The following is a 22,519-nucleotide window of genomic DNA, read 5'->3' on the forward strand; positions in this document are numbered from 1 at the left end:
AAATGACATTGTCTTGAAAGAAGCACCAGCCGAGAGAACAATTGGCTGATTCCTCTAGTGACTTACCTAGCACAATGGATTTTCATTTTTTTTATTACTGTCTCAGAGTCATAAAAAGCCATTTAATCTTTTTACTCTAGCCAGGAAATCAAAGAGTATTATACATCACTCATGAAATTGTAGGTTTGCTTATAAATTTCACTTGAATATTACTAACAGATTCAGCTAAACTCAACTTGCTAAATCAAATCCCATTTTCTCTTTATGTCACGTGCAGCATGCATTATTTCATTACTTTCGTTATTCTACCTTAATTCTCACTGCTTAAGTCCTGTAGTATTGAAAAATTAATAAAGGGTAAGAAACAGTCTAGAACAGAGAATGCAAATTGCCTTTGTATTTTAGATGTGTTAGATCCACAGATCAAGTCCAGCCCCCTATGCATTTTAGACTTTGTAAAATAGAGGCTTTCTTACACTTACCCCTGTAACACAGATCCTTTATCAGCCTAGATTTCTTTTTAATGTATTTCATTGCTGTTACTGTTAATTAAAGTAGTTTCAATAGAACTGCTGCTCTATTATTTTACTATTCCTACTTGAAATTTGTTTCAGATTTTTCTCTTCTAATAGTTGGAAATCTTTCCAATTTTCTTACCTTAATTTATTCATGGCCATTATTTTAGATCCATCTGATCCTGGGTCTACACTGTTTTCCTCCTTGGCCAGCTTTCCAGGCTCCTTGATATTCACTTCAGTGTTTTTATAAAAGGTAATCGTATTGTATCGTAGTTTCTGCTGTGTGATGATAAACACACCAGCCTTTGACTGTTGCTTGATAAAATAGGCTTTACTACTATAATTATCCTTGTAGCCACAACTGAATTCCTCCCTCTGAACATCAGCAAACAGAATTGCAAGCCATATTTCAGCAATCATTTCACTGCAACTTTGTGAAATGAGAATAAAGTTTCTCTATCCCCATTAAATGTCCTTCACCAGTTAGTTGCATCTTTCATATCCACATCAGGCCTGATGGCTCATAATGATCCTGTGATCAGCAAATACACAATCTTTTCCTCCTCCTGTCACTGCCAGCTAACTCATCAGCCTATAAAGCAAATCTATAGATGTAGTATAAAAGTAGTAAGCCACACCAGAAGCCACTTACACCAGCCTTTGGTCTGTTTAATTCTCCTGTGCCTCTGAATTTACAACTAAAGCAAAGCCAACTCCCCAGGTGTTGCTTCCGATCTTACCTCCTGTTCATATAAAGCATCCAAGCTACGTTCTTCATGACTAGAACTGGCCAGGAGCTTTCCAGCAAAAGAGGTTTTTTTCATTTGAAAATACTGAGTCATCAAAAAGAATAGACTGCGTACCGTCAGGGAGGCAGAGAAGGAGCTAGATAGCTGGTTCCAAGCGCAGTCTGCAGCAGACCTGCAGCCCAGGGTCAAACAGCCAAAAACTCCCCCACCAGCACACGCAGAAGCGGGGGCGGGGGGCGGGGCAATAATGCAGAAGAATGGACGGTTGCAAAAGCAAGGACCAGCAGGAAGAAGAGACTTCCCCCGAAGGCTGAGGTGCCCTTGCAGAATCGCTTCACTGCTCTGCAGGCCAAAGAGGAAAGACATGTCACACCAGGAGAAGCACTGGAGCTGAGTAATGCAGCCCAATCTGCTCCCCGTATACCAGCACCACTAAGAAAAGGCAACGGGTCATAGTAGTAGGCGACTCTCTTCTGAGAGGTACAGAGGCACCCATTTGCCGACTGGATGCACTCTCTAGAGAGGTGTGCTGCTCACCAGGCGCTTGCATCATGGATGTCACCGTGAGGCTGCCAAGCCTCGTACAGTCCACTATTATCCGCTGCTGCTGTTTCACATGGGCACCAGTGACACAGCCAGGAGCAGTCTGGGGACTATCAAGAAGGACTACAGAGCCCTGGGAGCGGCAGTAAGGGACTCAGGAGCGCAGGTAGTTATTTCATCAATCCTGCCGGTCAAAAGGAAGGGGTTTGAAAGGGCCAGTTGAAACTGGCGAGTCAACAAATGGTTACGGGGCTGGTGCCACAGCCAGGGGTTCGGCTACTCAGACCATGGGACTCGCTTTGAGAAACCTGGTCTACTGGGGCCTGACGGGGTCCATCTGCCAGAGAAGGGGAAGAACATCTTCGGTCATAGGCTTGCCAAGCTGGTGAAGAGGGCTTTAAACTAGACATGCCAGGGGAGGGGAACCTCAATCCATCCCACTCCTACCAGTTTGATGCCAGGGCCAGCAACAGATGCCCAGAGCCTGGAGACAGAGCCTGAACACAGGTCAGCAGGAGAGCACCTGAAGAGCAGCACAAAGGAACTCCAGCCAGTAAGGCAGCTTCATTGGGGGCCCAACTTCAATGCCTCTATGCAAACGCACGTAGCATGGGGAATAAACAAGAGGACTTCGAGACGTGCGCACGCCTGCAGGGCTACGACCTTATTGCATCACAGAGACATGGTGGGATGGCTCCTATGACTGGAGTGTTGGGATGGAGGGATACAGGCTCTTTAGGAAGGACAGGAAGGGGAGATGAGGAGGGTGTGTCGCCCTCTATGTCAATGACCAGCTGGAATGCACGGAGCTCTGCCTGGGGATGGATGAGGAGCTGACCGAGAGCTTATGGGTCAGGATTAAAAGGAAGGCAGGGACAGGTGACATTATGGTGGGGGTCTGCTACAGGCCACCTGACCAGGAAGACAGAGCGGATGAGACCCTCTATAGATAGGAGCAGCCTCATGCTCACAAGCCCTGGTCCTCATGGGGGACTTCAACCACCCTGACATCTGTTGGAGAGACAACACGGCAGGGCATAAGCAATCCAGGAGGTTCCTGGAATGCGTCAATGATAACTTCCTTCTCCAAGTGGTAGAGGAGCCAATGAGGAGAGGTGTCAGGCTGGACCTTGTTCTCAGCAGCAAGGAGGGGCTGGTGGGGAATGTGAAGCTCAAGGGCAGCCTGGGCTGCAGTGACCACGAAATGGTGGAGTTCAAGATCCTTAGGGCACCGAGGAGGGCGCACAGCAAGCTCACTACCCTGGACTTCAGGAGAGCAGACTTTGGCCTCTTCACGGATCTGCTTGGTAGAGTGCCATGGGACAAAGCCCTGGAGGGAAGAGGGGCCCAAGAAAGCTGGCTAATATTCAAGGATCACCTCCTTCAAGCTCAGGAGCAATGCATCCCAACAAAGAGGAAGTCAAGCAAAAACGCCAGGAGGCCTGCATGGTTGAACAAGGAGCTCCTGGACAAACTCAAACACAAAAAGGAAGCCTACAGAGGGTGGAAGCAAGGACAGGGAGCCTGGGAGGAATACAGAGAAATTGTCCAAGCAGCCAGGGATCAGGTTACAAAGGCTAAAGCCCTGATAGAATTAAATCTGGCCAGGGACATCAAGGGCAACAAGAAAAGATTCTAGAGATACGTTGGGGATAAAAGGAAGATGAGGGAAAATGTGGGCCCTCTCCGGAATGAAACGGGAGACCTGGTTACCCGGGACACGGAGAAGGCAGAGGTACTCAATGACTTTTTTGCCTCAGTCTTCACTGGCAAGTGCTCGAGCCTCACCACCCAAGCCGCAGAAGGCAAAGGTGGGGACTGGGAGAATGAAGAGCCGCCCACTGTGGGAGAACATCAGGTTCGAGACCATCTAAGGCACCTGAAGGTGCACAAGTCCATGGAACCTGATGAGATCCATCCGCAGGTGCTGAAGGAACTGGCGGATGAAGTTGCTAAGCCACTATCCATCGTATTTGAGAAGTCGTGGCAGTCCGGTGAAGTTCCCACTGACTGGAAAAGGGGAAACATAACCCCCATTTTTAAAAAGGCAAAAAAGGAAGACCCAGGGAACTACAGGCCAGTCAGTCTCAGGTCTGTGCCTGGGAAGATCATGGAATACATCCTCCTGGAAGCTATGCTAAGGCACATGGAGGACAGGGAGGTGATTTGAGACAGCCAGCATGGCTTCACCAAGGGCAAGTCCTGCCTGACCAACCTAGTGGCCTTCTATGATGGAGTGACTACATCAGTGGACATGGGAAGGGCTACAGATGTCATCTCTCTGGACCTCTGTAAGGCCTTTGACACGGTCCCCCACAACATCCTTCTCTCTAAACTGGAGAGGTATGGATTTGATGGGTGGACTGTCCAGTGAGTGAGGAATTGGTTAGATGGTCGCATCCAGAGGGTAGTGGTCAACGGCTCAATGTCCAGATGGAAGCTGGTGACAAGTGGCGTCCCGCAGGGGTCTGTCCTGGGACCGGTACTGTTTAATGCCTTCATCAATGACATAGACAGCGGGATCAAGTGCACCCTCAGCAAGTTTGCAGATGACACCAAGCTGAGTGGTGTGGTCAACACGCCAGAGGGATGGGATGCCATCCAGAGGGACCTGGACAAGTTCAAGAAGCGGGCCCGTGTGAACCTCATGAGGTTTAACAAGGCCAAGTGCAAGGTCCTGCACCTGGGTCGGGGCAACCCCTGGTATCAATACAGGCTGGGGGATGAAGGGATTGAGAGCAGCCCTGCCCAGAAGGACTTGGGGGTACTGGTGGATGAAAAGCTGGACATGAGCCAGCAATGTGCACTCGCACATTGGCCCAGAAGGCCAATCGTATCCTGGGCTGCATCCAAAGAAGCGTGGCCAGCAGGTCGAGGGAGGGGATTCTGCCCCTCTACTCTGCTCTGGTGAGACCCCACCTGGAGTACTGCCTCCAGCTCTGGAGCCCTCAGCATAAGAAAGACACAGACCTGTTGGAGCGAGTCCAGAAGAGGGCCATGAAAATGATCAGGGGGATGGAACACCTCCCCTATGAAGAAAGGCTGAGAGAGTTGGGGTTGTTCAGCCTAGAGAAGAGAAGGCTTCAGGGAGACCTTCTTGCAGCCTATCAGTACTTAAAGGGGGCTTATAAAAAAGATGGCAGCAAACTTTTTAGCAGGGCCTGTTGCAACAGGACAAGGGGGAATGGTTTTAAACTAAAGGGGGGATAGATTTAGACTAGATAGAAGAAAGAAATTTTTTACACTGAGGGTGGTTAAACACTGGAAGAGTTGCCCAGAGAGGTGGTGGATGCCCCACCCCTGGAAACATTCAAGGTCAGGTTGGACGGGGCTCTGAGCAACCTGATCTAGTTGAAGATGTCCCTGCCCACGGCAGGTGGGTTGGACTAGGTGACCTTTAGAGGTCCCTTCCAACCCAAACTATTCTCTGATTCTATGATTCTATGATAATATGCTCTTTAAAACACTGCCTTCTCTCCACATTAATATGAGCGAAAGTCACACTGAAAACGAGGCACAATTTACTGGAACCCTGTTTCTCACTCTGCCAGCTAAATTTGTGAGAGTGGGACTTTAGAATGATCATACCAAGTTACACCAAAGGAACATCTTCCATTGAAAGGCAGCCAGCTTCACATGGAGAATGAAGTCTTTAAGAAGTGGGAAACAACAGAACAACAGCCAAACACATAATAGGATCATTAGGGATAACAGAATTCCTACCAATTTGTTATTTTAAGGTCATCATTACATCTGACATTCTGTTTTTACAAAAATACCTTTTTTCGTCTCAAATTCCTAGATCTAACTAGTTTTGTCTGTTAGTCTTTGACGCTACCTACTTTTCCTGTATTATAAGGCATACAACATATTACTAGCTAGACACAGTGGTGGAAATTGTTTCTCCTAAGCAATGTGCCAGCAGGTTCATTACAACATCATGTATAAGCTTTCATAGATTCTCCTTTTTAAAAAAACCCAAACTTTAAGAAGTTGTTTACTGAAATTAAACATATGTTATTCTTTTCACAGATTTATTGCTTCAACAGCGCATTGTAAAAGGACTCCACTGTACACTCTTTTTTTGGCAGCAGTTACCAAGAAGTATAGTTTAATTGTAGTTTGCTTTAGTCAAATTAGTTGTGTCAAAACACTGGAAGAGGCTCAATGCTTTAAAATGCAGAACTCATCCCAAACCCTTTTAAGTCTTGCACTGAGAAGGCACAGCATAATTTAAACATACATAAAAAATTTCAAAATCACTAGTGCACCATCACTCAAATTTCAAAATATTAAATGTTAAAAGGAGGTAAATAGGACACTGGTCTTGAGCAAAACCCTAGAGTTCTTAAGATGAGTCTTTCTGGAACAACTACAGAAACCTTTATAAACAATCACTACCCTACACAGACTGTACCATGAACTAGATGCGTGTATGCTGTTCTTTCTCTCCATAGAGACAAGTCTAATCTGTTCCAGTTTGAGGTAACTGAAGTATCTTTAATAATAATTCATTGAAAACAACTACCATAAGGCAATTCTAAGTGCTATTTTCAGATGCTTCAAACAGAAATGTAACAAATATGAATTACAAACTCCTAAAGCTAAATGTACCATTCCTTTTGTATAGTCTATTTTTCTAAAAAATAGATGGCAACCAAACCAACTGTGTCTAACTGCAGATAACTTATTCCCAATGTGTCATATGAAGATAGAATTACCTAATGATTTGCACTATAGATACTAGTAACCCTCAGATAATTTAAAATTTTGAGGGTTGAATAGGTATGACTAGACAAAGAATGTTATCTATGAGCCAGATAAAAACATAAAGAACAGCGATAGCCAACAAGAGCCCCAGCATCTTTACTGAAGCCACAGAATGATGGAAATGTGGGTCTCATGGAGATATCAATCATTCACGTGACCTCATTTTAGTGCCATCCAATCTATACATATAAAATACATATTTATGAATAGTTATCAGCAGGAACCTCATGAAATTCAGCAAGGATGAATGCCAAGTCCAGCCCCTGGGACAGATTCACCCCCTGCACTGGTACAGACTTCCCATTGGGTGGGTGGATGGATGGATGGATGGATGGACGGACAGATGGATAGATGGCATGCAGATCAGCTAAAATGGACATGGTGGTCTTTATGGACAGTAGGTGGAGCAGGGAATACAACAAAGGGATGTATGCAAATAAAGAGAAAAAGCATAATGAAAAATTTACGTAATCCTACTGAAGTGTAACATACATTCAGAAAGAAAGAAAATTCACTCAAATATCTTTGTCCAAGGTATTAAAAATCAATGGTGCTGCAATCCTGCATGAATAATAGAACATTTCTGTGTATACAATTTCTAAAAGATATAACAGCTTGTTCGGTACTTCCTCAGTTTAGGCTGAATAATACCTACAACACTGTTCTGCTGGAATTCGTTTTTTTCTGGTAATAACAGCTGATCTGTGCCACTGCCTACAACAACATCATCACCTCTCACAGAAGGGACATGTACTTGGCTGTGACATTGTACTAAGTTGATACTGACCTGATCTCTAAATTCTAGTCCAATTCTATTATTTACTTTTTCTCTGTCTTTGTTTTAAGTTTTGAATTCTAATCTTGTTCTGTCACTGACTTACAATATAAATTTGGCCAAGATATTTATGCTCATGTATTCTTAACTAGCATTCAGCTTGGGGAGTGTATATGTATATGCATATGCTGAATACTAATAATCTGAGACATTCAAAACTAATGGCTATATTTTAAAATTTTGACGTAAACCACAATTTAAAGCCCAGCTTTCAACTGCAACATCTACAAAACAAACAATTGCTGTTGCATGCAAACATATATACATGAAAAATGTTTGACAGAAGCATAAATACTCTAAATGCCTCTTTTTTCCTGTTACCATGTGACACAGCTAAAATTACTGTGGAAATAAACATATTTTTTTACTAAATTGCAGCTACCCAGATTCCGAAAACACATTCTCTACAGTTATACATCTATTAATCTATGAACTGTTTAAGCGCTATATCCTTTAAACAAAGGGGCAAAAAAGGAGATGGGTGAGAGAAAGACTATACAATATAGAGATGATCTGGACTTTGACTTTGCAGTACATGAACTTCCATTTTCTTTCACACACACAGTTTCATGTTCACTCAAGAAAAGTATTCCACAGATATATCTTTAAAATCATAAATTCAAAATTATTAACACCTAAAGATTTATGCTTAGAAACTACAAACTAAGAAATGCAGACTTGCCACAGGCATGCTCTTATTTCTTTTCCTTATGCAGCATTGTGGAAGTTTATGAGGTACAGAAAGCCTACTGCTCTTAACACAGGTGACTATTTTATAAAATTGTAAAATCAAATTAGCATTTCTGATCCAAGTACTACAAGTCATTGTTGAAATGGGAAGTCAAATTTTACATTATGTATGTGACAGTCAATTTAAAACCTATTTTCAAGACACATTGGGTTAAAGACACACTGAAAAAACTTGATTCTTAAACTAAGTTAAATTAAAAAACTGTATTGTATGTGTTTGCTCTGGGTAGCTATGCAAGGATTGACTAATATCACTAAGAATAGAGACAGCACTGGCAAGCCAGACTTCATCAGTGGTGCAGCTATTACATGTGCAAAATATCTATATGTGCACACAAGGCACACTGCAATCCTTAAGAAAACAAATATGATATTTTCAACCTTAGATGCCTAAAACAATACAGATTTTATGGCAACCACAAAAGAAAACATCACCTATTCTGCCAGCTCACCGTGTAACAAATTACTGGTCTCTCTGATCATTTCTCCCTTCATTCAGTAGCTCCTACTCTTTATCTCAGAAGGTCAAACTGATTAGTAAAACTGGTAAGATTCTGGAATTATTCTTATCTCTCAAGTAGTTTTGCTTCTATTACAGAAGAAACAGAAGCTCTGAGGAAAGGCTAGAAAGCCTTAAAGGTTGTCTATTTATTCCAATGACATAAGCTGAAATAATAAGGTATCTTTTGCTCAGAAACCTTGCCTAAAGTTAAGTATTTATTATTTTTTAAGAATAATGACACTAAAGACCATCCTATGTCCCTTTCAAAACCACTGTGTTTATGCCAACTATGATCAAGCCCTGATTTTATGGTAAGAAAGTAACCACATTATAGTTAAGACCAGAAGAGACTTCCTCATTTTTAGAACATTAAAAGGGAAGACAAATGAGGTTGTTACAGAAAAATAATTTCATGGATGCAACCCTCAAAACTCTCAATCTGCTCTGGTCAATATATGCTCAATAAAGCAAAATACAGTATTCTACCCTCTCTGTCTAAACCCTAAGCAGATCCAGATCTGATTTCATATCAATTTAGACCAATGGTAGTGCTGTGATAGTAAATATAAAGGTATGTTATATAATCAAGATTCTCATTTTATGGTGTGCAGAAAAATTCACTGCCTGTATCTTTACATTACAAAATTATTTTAAAAATAATTAATAAATGGAGCTAGAGCTAGTAAAGAGAAGGAAACTAGAAGGCAACATCTGTGCAAAAGTAATGAATCGGCCACCTAGCTTATTCCTCTTCACTCGCATGAAAAAATTCTATTAATCTGAAATCAATTTAATTAAAATGGAATTTATTATTCTACTAAGAGAACACATAAACTTTCTGTACTCACAGCTCTAAATGGTCAACTACAATCAAAACCTTTTTTTTTTTTTAAAAGAAGTTCTTTCAGTGATCTCCCAGCATTTTGGCCTTCAGGTTTCATATTTTGATCCATCCTTATGTGGGCTAGAGAATTACTTTTTCATTTTTATGAGTTCTCATTTTCATGTAGGCCTATGTGTCAAGAAGCTGGAAGACACAGTAATAGTACAGCAACTCACAAGGGCCATGCCTTCAGTTTGGTTCATAAAAAACACAATGATCAGAGCTGACTGTGATACAAGCACAGCTTCCAAATGAACTAAAGGAAGTAACCACCATTACAAAAGGAAGCATTAAGCAACTACCAAGGCTGCTAAACCAAAGGAAAAAATTCAAAGATATCAAATGTTTGAGTCCTATGGACAAAGATCTTCATTTTGTCCCCTACACAATCATACATTAAACAGATGTTTTAATGTGGTTGCATTACTTCAACTCCATTGTTGGTGCATGCACCAGCTGACTAAAGAATAAAGATGCTTCTTGTCTGTTGCCTGAAATGTTCTGGAATTTTATTTTGCTTCAAAAAGTATGCTGGAGCAACATGCTCAACCAACACAGATGACTAATATAGACCAATAAAATAAAATACAATCAAACTGAAAACCAAGATACAACTATACTTGAACAAGCATGATACAGCACTTTACTTGCACAACTCAAAGCGGAACTGGCATAAAAATCCATTTTTAAAACAGCCACCTAACCTGTCAATTATGTCTATCATTGTCATAACTGAGTGATGCATGATGTTAACAATCACTTGGTTTTGCTCATCAAGTATATGCTACATTAAACGGAACATGACCACTGATTTACTATTAAAAAAATTCACAACCCCAACCATATCCCCTTTCCAGAATAAATACAACAGCTTCTCTAAAGTAAGCCAGGATTTTAAAAACTCTATTCCATAAAATGTAAGTTAAAAATTCTTTACAATGAACAGGTTTAGTGATATTCCAGATCATTTATTACATAACAACATTTCAGTAATTACTAATATTGTCTAGGAAAGTCCCTTTGCATAGCTTAAGCATGACTAGTCCTAGAAAAAGCAACACCTCTGGAAACATATCACCTATGGAAAAAATCCTTGCCATTAAAGACTCAGTGCTTGTAAAGATGTGTTTCTTTAGAGCATTTTGGTGTAATATGAGTAACTTCAGCGCTTCTTGTGGCTTAAAAACCACTCTTTTGGAGTATAAATCAAACTGCTGTATCTTTAGCTAATGAAACTGCATTAACCCCATTTCTTCAGTGCAAACCTGGATTTAATCCCATCAGAATCTGAAATGCTATTTTATGCAGGCAAAAATGTAATAGTACACAAAGGATGAGCACAAAGCATTCTATACTGAGTCCCATGCAGGAGATTTAAACGGAAAATATCAGCAACTGTGTATGTAACCTACATTACATAAAACACCTAGACTAGTACCAAAAAGGCCAATACAAGGGATCCAAGTCTAAATTGATTCATCCATGTAAAACACTCAAATATTGCACACCAATGAGCTACCGTTGTTCAAACCCTTGTGCTTTCATTGTAGCCACAGAGGGATGTAGCACAGCTCCAAAACCCGCCCGTGATTGCCCATAGAGAAATTAAATCTCTGCTAATCCTTACTGAAGTATCTATCCATGACTCCATTATTTTGGTTTTCTTCTGAGAGAGGCGCTGAACTGCATTCAAAGACTACTTAATTCAAGGCAACACTCCATGAAACTCAGTTTCGTTCAAATCTACAATTTGCCAAAACTACTAACTGTGGAAAACAGTAATTCAAGAAAGGAAAATAAATCATATTTATGGGCATAGAACTATAATTCAACAAATCAAGTTAGTCCATCTATAAAATAAAGTTATGCTTAGGCTTTTTATATCTTTATCTAAAATTACATGAATCCAGAACTGGTGGCTTTAAGAGAAATAAGTAAGACTCTCACAATTTATTATCATTTTAGATGCACATAGCTTTAAAAAGTTAAAAATACATAGAAGTCATATAATTCTATGACTCCACTCCTAACTGAAATTCATATCTAAGTTTTTTCCCAAACTATGCATAGTTTTTTGCTTTTAACTTCTAAGCCTAGATTCTCCTTCCCCTTTTTTTGGGGAAAAAAAATACCAATTTACCTTTTGTTGCACATAGAAACTGAAGTTCTGCTACCCTCATGAAAGAAGGAACAGTATCTATTTATAAAGAACTATTATTTTAACTAAAAGGAAAAAAATAGATTGTGGAAGAAGGCTTTTTTCCTTTTTTTAAAAGCTAGAGAGCTTGATTTTATGTGTGTAGGAATATGATGGTGAGCAGAATGGAGTTTTGATATTAGCATCTTGAACCAAGCAGCATCAGTCTGACTGGTCACTTTTAAGCAAATTTGTTTATATGAAATAAGCAAAAGATTTATCACCCAAAGTGAAGTAAGAAAGGAAGGAATTATTTCATTCCATTATTTCCAATGCAAATAATTTAGTATTAGAAGCAAAAATACCCCAAAGGGACGTAGAAGATATCTTTATTATTATGCTTCCTTAGATAAAACAGGTGATGAGACAGAAAAAGGGAAATGTGCTAGGACTATCAGCCAGAAATTGGAAAACTAAGTTTTTTATGTGCATAATTGTATCCATTTTAGTCTAGAAACCCTCTTCCACTTTTAACTCCTTCACTCCCCTCATACGTTACTTAATAAATATTTGGGGTGAGGTCCATTTATGTCATAGAGGGATGAAAGAGATTGGCATAAAATCACCTAAGCAACTTCCCATCCCCTAACTTGCAACAAGCTTGTAAATTCTCAGAAGATTTAAAAAATTGCCTGTTAGAAGAGTTTCACGCAGAGCTTACGACAGAAGCATAGATCCAGCTTTATGTGTAGAGAGTATTGTTAAAAAGGAAATTAAGCAAGACCACAATTAAATATTAGGTCCTGAGAATATGTGTACAAACCTGGCTTTACGTTCCCTGCACATATCAAGAATAAGAACTCACCCTTCACCCACTGCTGTATCCCAGAATAACAGGCATTCAGCTATTTTTTGTCCCTTATCGTGTCCCTTTTCCTGTCTCTCATCTTCGTAAGAAAAGTAAAGCACTTCACACAAGAAGCCTTGAAGCATAGTTACACCTGAGTTTCCAAGGTTATCATCCTATTGCCAGGCTAATTAGTGTTCTCACTGACAAAAAGAGCACTGAGAAGGTTAAGTACATCTGAAGCACAGTTTAACGTTTTATATAAAAGATGGCTTTACTATAATGGCTCTAGCCATTACTTGGGCACTTCTCCCAGCCAGCATCCCCTTAAGCCCAGACGGACATAACAGGACATTTACCCTGGACTGAATCCTAAAAAGTTGCCCCCAGCTGAATTAACATCATGTGCAGAAATATCTGTATTTTCCTTAACATACTGCTATCTAAATAAGCTTGACCTGACTTGACCCAGTTAAACTTCTGACATCTAATGAGAACTTAAGGTAGCACAGCTGAGATCATAAAACAAGCATATGCAATTGTTGGAGGATAATCACATAGAAACTAAATCGCTTCACAAGTCAGTTTTGGGCACTTTTCTACATTTTTGGATGCAAAACTCATTCAGAAGATAATTCTGACTGAAGTACTGGTAGACCCAAGAAAAACATTCACAGTGCAGGCTTCCAAAAAATTTTACTTCTATTCATTTACATGCAGATGCATGTACTATTAGCAACTAATGTTATGATATTGATTTATCATTCTAAATACATTGTCTTACAATTAACACTAGAAATGTTCTTCATTCTTTCCCTTCCAAATAATACTTCTTTGCTTATTTATGCCATTATTAGAAGCAATAGAAATAACCAATGTCCAGGCAATGACAGGTTAACAACAAAAGGTTAACTGAACTGCTAATGCACAACAGATGTACATCTGATTTTAAATCTAACATAGATATTTTGTGCTATTGGTTTATAAAAGTTTGACCAACTACCGTCTAGATATGCAATATAACACACACATGCACGCTCTCAGCATATTTCACACTATTTCCACTACATTGCTGCTTCTGCTAAACAAGGAGCAACCAACCAACCCTCATGCTATGTCCCTAAAGTCATCAGTGAGAACCCTGAGTAAACCAAGAAAAGGCACACACTCTCAGAAGGACAGATGCAAACATCTCATTCTCCCCCAAATCCAAATGGCTTCAACTTACCCCTTTCTACCCTGGTAGCTCTCCTTCTCACATAGCAAAGAGATACACGCATCATTTGCATGCTACCTCTACACAACCATCAATTTTCACAGACTCCTCCCTGAATATCCTCACCTACCATCAACCCCACAATGACTCCCACACCTGATGCTTTCTATTGTTTCCTCCCTATTTCCCAGCTCCCCTGTCTTTATGGTATTACATCTTGGAAATCACGGATGTTCCTATTTTTTCCCCTGCCACAATCTGTTATTAACTACCAAAAAGAATCTCCATTCTTGCAGGTCCAAGAAATCTTTGAAAAAGAAAGGCAAAGAACAGTGCTTTTAAAATAAAATTAGAAGGGTTGCAACACGGAGAACATTTGTTTATTTTAAAAATCCTGGTTCATTTGCTAGAGAAGAAACAATTGGCATGTATCATGAGGTGCCACTTTACGAATGAAAGTCAGAGATAGAAGACTTGGAGAAAATGCTAACCATAACAGTTGTAGCTGGGAGAGGCTCAGTGCTGTGTCTTTTCTTTTTAAAGCAGTTACCTTCAAATTAGGGCGTCAAAACTTTACTAATTTAATTAACGCAAAATCTTTACTCATTAATGGACTTACCCAGTTTTTCCGATTTACCATCTCACTTCTGTATCTTGCAAAATAACCTTGATAATTTTATACTTATTAATTACAATGGGTAGAGATCTCAAGTGATTCACAACAGTCTCAATTTTTTAAAATAAAGCTACTCTGGAGATAGCATATTTCTCATTTCTAATTATGGCTTGGAAATATATTGCAAAGGAAGCATTTGTACTGAAACTAAGGACTTTAGGAGAACAGCACGCTATTATAAGCAGAATTGGAATCACAAATCAAACCTGTTTCAGGATGGAGTGCTTACATGATTATAGGATAGCTCTTAGAAGGAGAATGGAATCATTACCACATGGTCTGAGGCATCTCGGCCCAACATCTTGCATACCATGCCACAGTGTTTAATATTAAAGGAAACAGAGATCATTATAGTTCAAATGTAGTCTCGGCCTAAATCAAAACTGATTTTCTAAACCTTTCAGCTTTACATTGACACTACTGTTCCTATGTTTAAAAGACTTATCCTTCTTATCAGCTGGCAAGAGTTCTCAAGATACACAAAACAAAAATCCAACCAAATGATGTTTCATTCAGAAAGACAAAGATGAATAGCAACAGACTGCAGCATCAGAGCTCAAGAAGGAAAGAGAAACAGAGAGGTTTTAGTCCTTCATCTTTACATAGATCTTTGTTGGTTTATGGTTCTTAATGACACTAATCAAACATTTAAAGGGATACCATCTCCAGTACTCCTTTTCTGTATGAAAAAATAAAAACGAACCATATTTAGTAGTTCTGTTTGTAATTAGCTTGCTGTTCAGGTAGGATAAAGCAATGTTTGTTAATAGTGCTTTGCTTGTACATATATGCTGGTTATTCCAGCTGGCCATAGTCACGTTCTTGATTTTAATTTTCTCTGGCTTCTCTACTGTGTTTTCAGTTCTGCTTCATTAGATGTTCAAGGTGAGATTATAATGAAGAGATTATAATAGAGAGATTGACAAAAATAGCAGATAAACCTATGCTGGAGGAAGATGCGTCTGTGCCTAAGCATGCCAAAGTAACCTCAGGTAAACAACTTGTTTTGTCCTGCTGGAGAGGAGACTTCCTAGAAGCCTGGCTGCCCTCCTCTCTCCCACATTCCACTGCCATATAAATCCAGGAGGAACAACCCGGCTCAGATTCAACACATACATTGAAACTACGGGTATTCTCCCAGGAGCACCACCACATTTCATTGGTTCTCCTACCTTACACACAGGTGGGAAGCCCAAATTTTAGTCCAACACTTTATTTTCCCAGGGGTGCTTCTGTTTTTTTCTGCAAAGAAACCCACTTTCGTAACAGAGCAAAGCTGCTTTCTGTTCAGGGCTGATACTTCCACTCATGCCCTACCTCACCCACCTATTTCTACTGATGACAAATTTTATGTTGCCCATTTCAAGAAGTTTAAAACACAAATAAGGCATAAGTTAAAGTCAACAAAGCAAAACTTGGTGAACCTGTGACCTCTCAGTAAGGGATACTCACAGAGTACCCTCATTCACATATTTATTTCGGTCCCTCTAAGCAAAGTTTCATTTCTTTAACAAACTCACAATGCAACAGTAGGCAGACTGGGTGCTAAGAAATAAAAGAGTTTAGCATTCTAAATAGGTAACTGAAAAAGCCTCCAAAAACACACTTGTGATTTCCCACATCTATCTTTCTTGAGTTAGCCCTAGTTTTTTAAAAAAGGGGATCTAAACACATATTTTACTGCTTGTATTTGTCCTCTCTTTCCCTTAAGGATGCCAGGAAGCTGGGCGTATAGGAGGAAGTGTGTACTTCATTTCACCCTGGCAGTCTTTAAGGATAATCCTATTTAATTTTACAATCCTCCTTCTGCAATGTCAAACTTTGGCCTGTATGTATCAAATGGACCATGAATATTGCTAACAATCTTTTTTCTTTCCCCTTTTATGAAAAATTGTTGGTGATCTCTCTTTTCTAATGCTTACCCTCAGCACAAAAGAAGCTTAACTGTCTCCAATTTCTTTTGGAAAAGCATCTGGTGTCACTCAATACTGATGTGTAACTGCAACATCACTGAAGTGGGGAGGCGGGGATACTATTTTTGGTTGACAAGAGCCTTGGTATTTAACCTATTTCAGGCTTGTCTGTTGGTACTGTATGGTCCAGGATGTGTAATGGGGTAGTCACTCTCCAGCTTGATCGAAACAACAAGTCTATTGAGAAATCTTAGAGCCTTACTCCAGGAGCTCAAAACCTGTAATAGTGCAGCTTCCCAGGGCAACTTACGAAGCCCATGAGTTGCTCCTGACCACCTGCTCCAAGAGCCCCACAAAAGCTGGGATGCTCACAAATGCAGGGATTTACCTTGCATGTGCACTGCACAGCAAATGTCAGGCTCACTACTCACACCCAATGCAAACAATCTATGCGTTCCCAATCAGTCTGACCCTGTGCCAGGAAAGGAGTTGCAGCAGGTTAAGTATTGCACTGCCACTGAAAGAAGCTGTACAACCAAAAGGTAGAAGTTCAGTACAGCTCTCCAAAACTGTCCAAGCTGTCCAAAAATTCAAGTATACTTGCCATGTCAGACACTACTTTCATTGCAGGAATGACTAGGAAGTGTAACTGAGAACCATACTCATTGGGAGTTTTCCCATATAAAAATGTTGAAACACTGTGGTTAAAATCATTCTCTAGGAGTAAAGATGTCAAAACAAGGATTCAGCCTTTTCTCAGGCTGAATCCTATCCTCAAAAGTGGCTGTGTGCAGAATTTTAGGAATACAGAAAATATTTTCTTATTTTATTACTATTTTTCTATTACAATTTCATTCTGCTTGTTCTGAGACAACCTGTAAAGTCAGACTATCCTCGATGGATAGGTACAAAATAAAAAATTCCAGTTTTGTAGAAGCTTTATTATGTGTCCTGAATTTAAGGGTCACGTGAATTTAGAATATCCTAAAAAATCTAAAATATTTTGAATCCATCATATGTCATAGAATCATAGAATCATTGAGGTTGGAAAAGACCTCTAAGATCATCGAGTCCAACCGTCGACCCAACACCACCATGTCCACTAAACCATGTCCCTAAGTGCCTCATCTACTCGTCTTTTAAATACCTCCAGGGATGGGGACTCAACCACTTCCCTGGGCAGACCGTTCCAATGTTTCACCACTCCTTCAGTAAAGAAATTTTTCCTTACATCCAATTTAAACCTCCCCTTGTGCAACTTGAGGCCATTTCCTCTCGTCCTATCGCTAGTTACTTCGGAGAAGAGACCGACACCCACCTCGCTACAACCTCCTTTCAGGTAGTTGTAGAGAGCGATAAGGTCTCCCCTCAGCCTCCTTTTCTCCAGGCTAAACAACCCCAGTTCCCTCAGCTGCTCCTCATAAGACTTGTTCTCCAGACCCTTCACCAGCCTCGTTGCCCTTCTCTGGACACGCTCCAGCACCTCAACGTCCTTCTTGTAGTGAGGGGCCCAAAACTGAACACAGTATTCGAGGCGCACCCTCACCAGGGCCGAGTCCAGGGGCACGATCACTTCCCTACTCCTGCTGGCCACACTATTTCTGATACAGGCCAGGATGCCATTGGCCACCTTGGCTACCTGGGCACACTGCCGGCTCATGTTCAGCCGGCTGTCAACGAGAACCCCCAGGTCCTTTTCCGCCAGGCAGCTTTCCAGCCACTCTTCCCCAGGCCTGTAGCGCTGCATGGGGTTGTTGTGGCCGAAGTGCAGGACCCGGCACTTGGCCTTGTTGAACCTCATACAGTTGGCCTCGGCCCATTGATCCAGCCTGTCCAGGTCCCTCTGCATGTCATTCCCTTACTATTAGTTAATAGCACTGATCTTCAAAACATAGTTTGTGTCAGAAATAAAATCATACATTTTCTGTAAAGGTGCTTCAGATTTTTTTCAAATCTTACTGAAGAACCATACAAGCATTCCATTAGCCAAAAGTGGTACATAGTTTTTTTCACATCCTAATTCATTTCAGTTTTATTGTAAAAGTAGGACATTACCACTGGAAGTATTTGTTAAAATGTTGTTGTCCAGTGCTATATGGCACATCTCCACATGACACAGAACTACTGACATCCATTCTTCTGCTGACGCCGGCAGCATTGCTTTGGATAGTGCTCTTTAAATGTATGTATAACAGCTGGAGTAAATCTGTGACTACCTGTCTATAAATGATTGATCAGATTTTTTAATATCTGCTTGTTAATGGCAATGAGGCCTAATAAAAGCACCATACACTTCTCTAGAGAGAGCTCTTCCCTGGGTTGGATTGGAGATGTGTTAAGACTTGTTCCTACTCAAGTCACTGGGAAAATGCACATTAATTTTCATTGCAAATAGTATGTGACACTGGCTCTTCAGGGATTTAAAGAACTACAAATATGCTATTGACCATTTCACATTCTTAAGATCCAGTGAAAATACAGAACCAGGCAGACGAATTTCAGAGCTTCTCTCCAGTAAATTAACCCAGCTGGCAATGCTGACAGTTTAGGCAGATCTCCACACATGTTCTGTTAGACAACCTGCTAAGTGCTGCGGTGAACGGCATAACTGTATGGAGCCGCATTCTCCCGTCCATCCTCTGTGTATACATTTGGTCCTGTTTGCACTTCCTAGCAGTCTAAACATACCCCATTGCTTTTGGTATAAGAAGACATTCAAATCCTTTCTCTACCTAGCTGTTCCTTATTTATTGCAGAATGCTTCAGTTAAAAAGAAAAAGAAAAAGAAACATTGGGAAAACCTCTGACTGTCACCACATAGCCATAGAGTACTACCTAAGCAATTCAGTGCTGAGAAAAACCAAGATGAAAAACCAAGATTAAAAGCCTCTCTTTCTGAAATGAAAGGAGTAGGGGATAAAGCACACATCTGCCGTGTTTACAGCTCTCTTTGGGGAAATGCAGTGAGACTACTTCAACTTCCATGTTAGCAGTAGAGCAGATCGTTGGTGAAGAACCAATAGCCAGATTTCTTAATTCTAAGTCCACAGTAAGTTTCTCCTACAGCATGCTCTAAAAGAACAACCAGTTGTAAGTTATATATATTACCAGTTACAAATAAAACTGTTCAACAACATTTGACGTGCTTTTTTTTCTTATTTCAAATATTATGGCAAAACACAAGCAAGCAGTAGAAACGATCATTTAAATAATTAATGGTCCAGCTCTGCAATTCATCGCTTTCAGAAGAGCAGTCTCACTGGCATCAGCAGGACTGCTTACATCCTGGTATTTGGCTAACAATGAACAACAAGTAGGCAGGCAGCATACAGATGGAGAATTCTTGGAAACCTCTCTTCATTAATCTTCCTGCAGCACTAGTGCAGAATCCTAAAATGTACTTGGAGCAAATCCCATTGAGATACAAAAGGATGTAAGAACCCACAAGTGTTTTACCAAAGAGTTGGATAGGGCTGTCACCATTGAGCACGTGAGCTCTGAGATTACACCAAGGTCATGGTGATGGTGTTTCTAGACAGTCCATGCATATCTCCAGTCTTTAGTTTGACTAGAAAATATCCATTGAGTTATACTTCCTTCATTTGTCAAGATAGGTTGCCAAATGAAGCCAATGCTGGAAGTCAGAATTTGGTTAGTAATTATCTGGGAGTACAGCTCTCATTTTTCCCTTGTATACTCACATGATTAATATGGTATGTTATGAACCCCATTATTACCACCCCTCCATAATGGCTTTTGACAAACAGCTCAAGAAAAAACGCACTACTAAAGCTCTCAAGAACTGTGAAGTAAGAAATATGGGGAAGCTTTAATGTTGTGCTGTACGTTACATGCTTTACCCAACTGCAACCAGTGAACTACTCAAAAAGCATCTAAATCCTGCTTCAAGGGGATAAGGTGCCTAACATCTGCAACAATATTCTTCTGTCTTTCTGCCTACAGAAGGACCAGTTAAGACTTCTACATAGATATTTTTTCAACTTCCTGAATGTCACTGGCATGTCAGGTCTCTCCATGCCTTGAGAAGTTGGAACCAACACCAACATCCTAACTTGGATAGCACAACAATTTCATGCAAGGCCTTTTTTTCATTTTATTGAAGATCCGGTATCTTTTCACAAAACTAGCCCTACAGCATCAGCCACACATCTGTACTGCCATGTATGACCCCCCCCCCGCCCATGATGGCCGAACCTTTTCTATTGGCCTTCACACTTCTTCACCCTTCCTCCTGTGTGGCAAAATCACTGTTGTCTGTCAGACTACAGTTACTTTCCTCAGTGAGTAAAGAGATTCACTAAAAGGCTACTATCTAAAGAGCAGAATGGTGGAAATCTTGTTGTTAGACAGAGATGCTGTATTTCATACTGAAAAGAAAAATTGCTGAGTGGAATCTAAACTGCATATTAAGGGACTTACAGCCCATTTGTTTGGCTTTCCAAAGTGTATGCAGCCTAGTAATCCTAACCCAAAGTCTGCAAGGCTTTGAAATGAGAGTATATCTAAGATATTGATACCATATTTTCTCTGAAATTTCTTTATATTTAAAATGAAAAAATAAATTTTAATTGAGGTAACTGCAATAAAATATTTGTAGATTCAAGTTTCAATGGATTTTTACATCTTAAAAGAGAAAAGGTAGTTTGAAATATTGCTTGGCTCTTTTTGCAGGGCAAGGCCTAGAGGAAACAGGGTGGAATATGCAATGTATGATGTTTTTTCAAGACTCTTGGAAACAGAGCAACTTACATATGTAATAGAGCCCAAGCAATGACTGAATGAAGAATGACAAATAACTTAAGATTTGTTATGACAACTTTGACATAATAGCACTGTGCAATTTTTTTAACTATGTGCCTGATGCAGCCACACTCTGAGGAAGAACAGCTGCTTAACTATTTCATTGCAAACAAGACTATGCATTTGAGGATCGTGACACCACCAGTCAACATCAACAACAGTTTCCAATTTTATTTGAGATACATAGAATAGTTTGTATTTCAGCTGCAGCTTTCTGGATGGGGAACATGATTCGGGCACATGCATGCTTAGATGGCTGGTAGGCTGGGAATAAGCTGGTACTCCTAGAAAAAGTCTGACTGAATCAAAAATTACTAATGGGGTTCCTAGGGAACTGGGGTCTATTTAAACAGTGAATTTCAATTTATAAATCAAGTCAAAGGAATTACATGTATGTAATGATGTACATCACTTTTGAGCAGACATTTGTGATAATTATCTCTACCAATTTCTTTGCAAAGATTTTCTCTAACCTGATTTTACCCATACGCAATGTAGAAGTAAGTAAAATTCTAACAAGAACAAGGAGTACAGAAGTCAAATGCTTTTCCAGAACATAAAAATCCTTTACCTGATTGCTTTCAAACCACCTTCAGTTGACTTTCAATATTTTTCTCCACAACTAATTCTGCTACCATGCTTTGGAAAATCTGACAAAATGTCAATAATTAGATGCCAACCACTTAGAGTTGTGTGAAACTTGGCGGTTTCACTTTGCAGGAGTGCAGGCAAATATTTTATTTGGTGTCAATCCACCTATGTTCCCTCTCCACCACTTCCAGTTTGGGTTTTAACTTTTGAGTAAGTCCAAACAGGCAAATGAATAAGCAGTCAAAATTTCCACATTTTACCTGGTTTCACTTCATGACCACGCAAATAAAAACCAGGCAGGCATATCTTCATGAATCAACAATGGAACAGGTTAGATGTTCAAATTTGGAAAGAAATACAAGAAAGCATCTATCAGGTGATTGTGGTGATTTACACCCATCTAGCCACCCAAAAAACCCAGGGTCATGATGATGTTAACTCTCCCTAGCACCATTACTCTTTGTATTCTATATTCTGTAAAGTGCTGCAGGCGTGTGCATTTATGATGCTATATAAAGGCCCAAAATGAGAATAATAGTAGTAATAATTGTTTTTGTTTTAAATCCTGCCAGCATTTTACATCATCCCAGCTGCTTTCTACTCTTTCCGTCCACCCCCAAGTATCTTGGCATTGCAGCTCACCTGATCACCTCTGTTGTTCTCAGTGTGCCCAATTCTGGTAAAAATCATGACTGATCCAACAGAAATTAGAGCAGGTGAAATTTGTTTTAAATAAGGGAGGTATGCCACAGAGGTAATAACCATTCA

General features: G+C 40.1%; 1 protein-coding gene across 1 annotated transcript in view; it reads right to left on the reverse strand.

Moving 5' to 3' along the window:
- ADAMTS19 (ADAM metallopeptidase with thrombospondin type 1 motif 19) overlaps positions 1-22,519 on the reverse strand; it is a 162,679-nt gene that overhangs the window by 137,673 nt on the left and 2,487 nt on the right. The window lies entirely within an intron of this gene.

Source organism: Aptenodytes patagonicus, chromosome Z (assembly GCF_965638725.1).
Source record: "Aptenodytes patagonicus chromosome Z, bAptPat1.pri.cur, whole genome shotgun sequence".
In the NCBI taxonomy this organism is placed as follows: Eukaryota; Metazoa; Chordata; class Aves; order Sphenisciformes; family Spheniscidae; genus Aptenodytes; species Aptenodytes patagonicus.